Source organism: Melospiza melodia, chromosome 4 (assembly GCF_035770615.1).
Source record: "Melospiza melodia melodia isolate bMelMel2 chromosome 4, bMelMel2.pri, whole genome shotgun sequence".
NCBI lineage: Eukaryota > Metazoa > Chordata > Aves > Passeriformes > Passerellidae > Melospiza > Melospiza melodia.
The window spans coordinates 8,667,175-8,673,174 of record NC_086197.1 but is presented as its reverse complement, the minus strand read 5'-3'; positions in this window follow the sequence as shown (position 1 = coordinate 8,673,174).

The following is a 6,000-nucleotide window of genomic DNA, read 5'->3' as shown; positions in this document are numbered from 1 at the left end:
GAAAGAGGGTAGATTTAGATAGAATATAAGGAAGGCAGTATTTTCTGCAAGTGTGGTTTGGCACTGGCACAGGTTGCCCAGAGAAGCTGAGGATGCCCCATCCCTGAAGTGTTCAAGGCTAGGCTAGATGGGGTTTTGAGAAACCTGATTCAGTGGGAAGTGTCCTTGTGTGGTAGGAGCATTGAAACTAGGTGATCTGAAATGTCTCTTTCAGCCCCAACCATTCAACAATTCTGTGATTTTAAAGTGTACCTACTCTGAAAATAGTCACCAGTTTCCTCTCTATTCCTTGTTCACTAGAATAAAGCATAGAACATCTTTGTACATATTCACTTATCTTAGGGGGGGTCAAAAGTGCAGATATAAAATCTACACAGCTTTCTTGGCCTCAGTTTGAGAAGCATTAGTACAGAGAGCAAAGGAAATGACTCCTAGTTGAGAAGTGGGAACAAATTCCTATGTTCCTCTTCTGCTATCATACATAGGAAAAAGTACATTTTGGTTTCTGGACCAGTGACTTCCCAGGAGCTTATACTGATTAAAAACAATCGCTTACAGCAAAAAGAAATCCAAAAGCCTATAAATATTTATGTCAGAGTCAAAGCCACAGAAAGATGAGTATGAAACAAGTAAGTAAAAAGGAAAAAAAGGGCTAGTACAATGGCTGGCACGTGAGGCAGGCTAAATTCCATACTGCACTCAACCCCACTATGAGGATTCTGCAATAGGAAAAGGTGATGCAACAGAAGATTTTTGGAGAGATACCCAAACCTTCTTGCTTTCTGTGTGCATAAAAATTCTAGGTTGTGCTTTTTCCACCTCCCCTGGATGGGAGAGGAGCCTCCCTGCGCCAAAGGTTCAAACAATACTGATGCAGGAGTGAGTGTTGTTCCCTGGATGTTTCTCTGTTTTGCAGGACTGTAACACTCTGTGTTTTATTGAATACCAACAAATCTCTTTTAAAGGTACTTAAGTCACAGGAATGGAGGCAACAGTCACTATTGACTTTCTGCAGATCTTCCCCATTCATGTTCTTCTAATCAAGACAACATTCACCTTTCTTTTCTCTGCCACTGAAAGAAGAGATGAAGCTTGCTCAAGTGGCTGCAAATTTCACTGATTTATAGTCTTTTACAACCGCACTTTGTATAAACCTTAAAAGGACTCCAGCTCACTTTCAATGCTCAGGGACAGAAGAGGGACACAGCAACATAGCCCTGAGGTAGGTACTTCCAATGCATATTTTAAGTTTACTAATGACATATGCTGCTCAGAAAAAGGAACAGAATTCCATAGTTTTGAATAAATGGTGGGGGGTTTCCTTCCTGAAGACACAGAAGAATTTTCCTAATTACACCACATTAGCTACATCTGGACAAAACTTGTCTTAAGATGTGTATTCAAAATTGATTTATGTGACATGATGTATGCATGTCAGGAGATTTCTGCAAATTTAATTTTTAAAAGAATAAATATATCTAATACTCATTAGATATAATATTTATTCTTTTAAGGCTCTGTAAAGGTATTGTGAGAAATGATACTCACTTCCAAAAATTTAAGAAAGTTGATTAAAACCTTATCAAAAATACAACAGAAGACTGAACAGAGAAAATATTATGGCCCCGGCGCTGAAGATCTTTCCCACCACGTGCTCATCCACACAATGGATGTTCCACCTTATAACCCTTTAGCCCCTCCCAAAGTTCTGTCCATCGACTCCTTCTTCGCTGTCCAGTGGTGGAGTTTACTTCCTTAAATCTTGATTGGAGGTCAGTTGTTTGTTGTCATAGCAACAAGCCAACCCTCCAGAACCCAGCCCCCCCTCTGACAACAAGGCAAACTGGGTAACACATAAGTCTATAAAACTTCTCTTAACATATATATTTGCCTTTTAATTGTGAGTCAACCATCGCATTACTCATCCATCACAGTATGCAAAATAAAATCTTCTTCAGCAGAAAAGAAACATTAAGAAAATTAATGTCCTATGTGACCAACCCAGTGTGGAGATACCCAAATGATGCATCTCATATTTGGTGTTATTTGTAATTACACATATATGAAACACATTTTGGATACTCCCCACAGTTTGAAAGAGTAACACATTTTAAAATAATCTAGATACAGTCTGCTTCTCAGACATTTCTGAACAACCAAGCAGTACTAATCAGCCTAGCTCTAAGAATGCTTTTTTAAAAGCTGCTGTGGATTTCACATCGTGATTAGAAAGGAATTCCCATTCCCTGCATCTTCATTAGTCACGGAGTTTTGAGACTCTCACACTGTGTGCCACACTGTGCTGCAGAGAGATTTCTTTCAATCTAAACAGATCACTCAGAAAGAGGAAGAGGTTCTATGTATCCAGGTTAAGAAATGTACAACATACAGGAAAACTCTCAGGCACTGGTCTTGTATTCTTTAGGCCTTATTCCCAATCCTCTCACTTGTCTGTATTTTCAGAGAAGTACTGTGCTAGACTAAATTTTTGCAAGAAGATGAAAACTCACTTAGAGCAACTCTAAAACCAAACCCATTTCCTGGAACGCACTGAAAGTCAAGGACCCAATGGGATATGTGTTCAGGAAGACTGGTGAGCTGAGGAAAGCTGGACTGGATGCAGAGCTATAAAAACCACAGGAGAGGAAGAGGAAACTGAACAGCTATGAGGGCAGTCACAGACCTGCCACACTTGCCAGGACAGGCTGCAAATGTGTGTCCTCTCCTCCTTCTAAATACAGGCTGAAAGATATCTGAGAAACCCTATGTATGCCTAAAGGAACAAAGCATCTTTCATTTTGAGCTAAATGATACAGAAAGAGGTCCCAGAATAATGGTGGTTGAAGACAGAGAAGCATTTGAACATGTATAATTCAAAGTCATATGAATGCTTGTTACATCATGTCCTGAAATCATATGATATTTTGTTGTCCAATTACTCCTTTCTTACCTGAAGGCTCCTTGAGTTTGCTGTAGTCATTCAGCAAATCTCTGCTTTTGTGCTTCTTTTACAGTTCATTTCTTGCCCCTCATTGCTTCATTTCAGAAGTGAGGAAGGAGAAGGGAGAGGGGAAATAAAAGCAAAAGAGCATATCTGGAAAATGCATTCAGTGATCAATCAAATCTGAGCAGGAAGGCTTCAGGAAGAGGGGCAGACTGGAAAGTGAGGATCACCTCTTATGAATCACAGGTCAAATCTCATAAAGGCTGCATCTGCTCCATTGTGTTTCATGGGTGCAAATGCAGAGAAAAATGTTCAGGCTGGCTGAGTCACACTCCCCTGCAGGAAGAATCACTGAGGAAGGGCCATTGTGACAATGTGGATACCCATCCTTCATAACTGTGAGTGTCATAAGGGCAAGATAGCCATGTTGAAGATCTCAACTCAACAATCAGAGGCCTTCAGATACTATTATGCCACACTTTTGCAAGGGATAGGAAACATGACAGCAACTCCCTGTTACATCTGTCATTTCCTGGCCTCCCTCATGTTCATTGTTGTGCATCTTATCCAAGTAAGGAGGAAGGAATAAGTCAAGACAAAATGGTTGATTTGGCTGCTTCTGCACACACAAATATTTGTTCAGAAAGATCTGAGCATAAAGAATACAGCAAATAATTTTTCCCTACTATACTTCAGTCTTGTTTCATTCCCGTCTCCATTATGGCCTAGAAGTTCCCTAGATCTCCTTTCAGAGGAAAACTTTTCCTCATAAGAGCGGGCTGTTCAGCAATAGCAGAGCAAAAGCCCACCATATTCAGGTTTAGTAGACGCTCTTTTAGATCCTTTCTAAAGGAGCATGTTTCTATCTCAAAAGCTGAAAATATGTGAGCACAGCAACAAGGTGGCTCTTCTCAGACTAAGAAGAAGGAAACATGCTGGCATTAGCTCAAAACAATGTCTCAGACTTGAAGTTCTTTAAGCCTTAACCGTGCAATTTTTTCATCGGTAAGTTTAACCTTTTCTTATCACTTTACCCTTCCTGGCAACTGTTTACATGCAGCACACATCATCACTGATAAAAGAATGGAACAGTTCCTGGAACAAAAATTTTCGGTGCATTCTCTCCTGAAAACCATGAAGTATTTATTGCCCTTACATTCAGCAGGGAGGAATCAAGCTGCAAGAGAATGAACTCTTCATGTAATGCTTCTCCTTAATGTTTTATTGGCTAGAATGGAATTCCTCATTTTTCCTTGTCCCTTCCTCATCACTCAACACAGCTTCCTAGGAGCCAAATCACTTAATCCAGCAAACTCATACCATTCCTAACACCTCCTCCTTTCTCTTCACACATTTAAACCTTCACCTTCATACTACCTCATGAGAACAATTTTTAAAATTTTATTGTAGGTTTTGAGAGTGATGAAATAAAGTTGCCATCAGGTTTTGTTCCTATGGACTCTTAAATCTTTCAGGTCTTTCCTTTTCATATGCTGATTTTATATTGTGGGTTTACAAGCATTTTATTTTAGCTCTTCCATTACCATCGTCTATTAAAATGCACAGACTCAAGGAGAACTTCACTGTCTTCATTGCAGCTCTGTAGCTGTTTGTGTTTACCCTTAATGAAGTCAGATTTCAGCATCAGAAACTTCAAAACCTCTTGGTCAGGAAGCTGCATAGTGGTTTCCATGGAAGATCTTTTTACCATCATCTTGCTTCTCTAGAAGCAAAAGATGTATGTACAACTAAAATAGAAATTCACTAGTGCAATTTTTGCTTTCCTGATTAATTAGGAGATAAGACAGTCTTGTAATATCTGCTGAAAAACTGATGGCTATCAGAATTGTTAAGACAATTTTTATCTTTGTTTCCAGGACTACTGAACTAAGTAAACTGTTTCAGTTGTGCTGAGTAAGAGAGAATGGGAGAAAATAGAGAAGAGTGAGTAACATTTTTCGCTGACAATTTGTTTTCTGCTTATAACTTACAAGACATAAATAAAGATGAAAGGTGTTGTCATTAAGAATTAGAATGAGTGGGTTTCTTGGCAGAACCAAAGAAAAAAAAATTAATATGCTGACCTATGAAACCTATAGTTAATACCAATTCAAATAAATCAATACCAACTCAAATCAAATATCAAGTCAAACCACAATAAAATTTATTTGCTAAAATAGTAATAGATGAGAATAGTAAAAACAGTCCATGCTTTTTTTATTCTTGACATCGCTCTCTTCAGCCAAGACCATGCTGTTCTTCATCTTTTCAATGGTTAAGGAAACTAATTTGAGAGTAACAATGGTTACAAAGTAACTGCAAATTCATGAGAAACATAAATAGAAAACAATGATTTACATTTTCCTAGAAGGGAAAATTCACAATGAATATGACAAAAGAAAGCAAGTAAGGAGCTGGTTTTAAATTGTGTGTGTGTGTGTGTGTGTGTGTGTGTGTGAATGAAAATCCTCCTTAACTGGGCTGTTATCTGTGCCTTCAACACAGTGGTGCCTATTATCATTCTTATAAAGTCGTGTCTGGAAGCCTTTCCTTTACAAACCTGTTTTTCAGGTATATTGAACTCTGCTCTTAAACAGAATGAGAACCCACAATAGATTTAATTCATTTTCATTTGGCAAAAATACATTTCCTGATTTTTTTTTTCATTTTATCTCAAGGACTGTGACTCTGGCCTCAGAGATCTCTGGGCTAGAAGATGTAGCAAACTCATCTGTCTTGCCTCAGCATGCCATGTTCATGTCAGAGAATGTATTGTTGTCAGAACCCTTTCTGAGATGCAGTTAGTTGAAAATTGCAGGTGCAGGTGCTTGCAACTACTCCAACTATTTGTGCATCTTTCTGAAGGAAGCAAAGTCTGAAACACAGGAGTGGCAGTATTTTGAAGGCAAGTTCAATATAATGAGGGTAATTTGTTTGGAAAGGTAGGGATAGCACTACCTATAATTTCACAAAGCATACTTTGAGAAAGGAAAAGCTGTATGCCTTAAGGTGCTAAATATGATCAGCATGTTCCATTCTCAACACCTGGACATGCT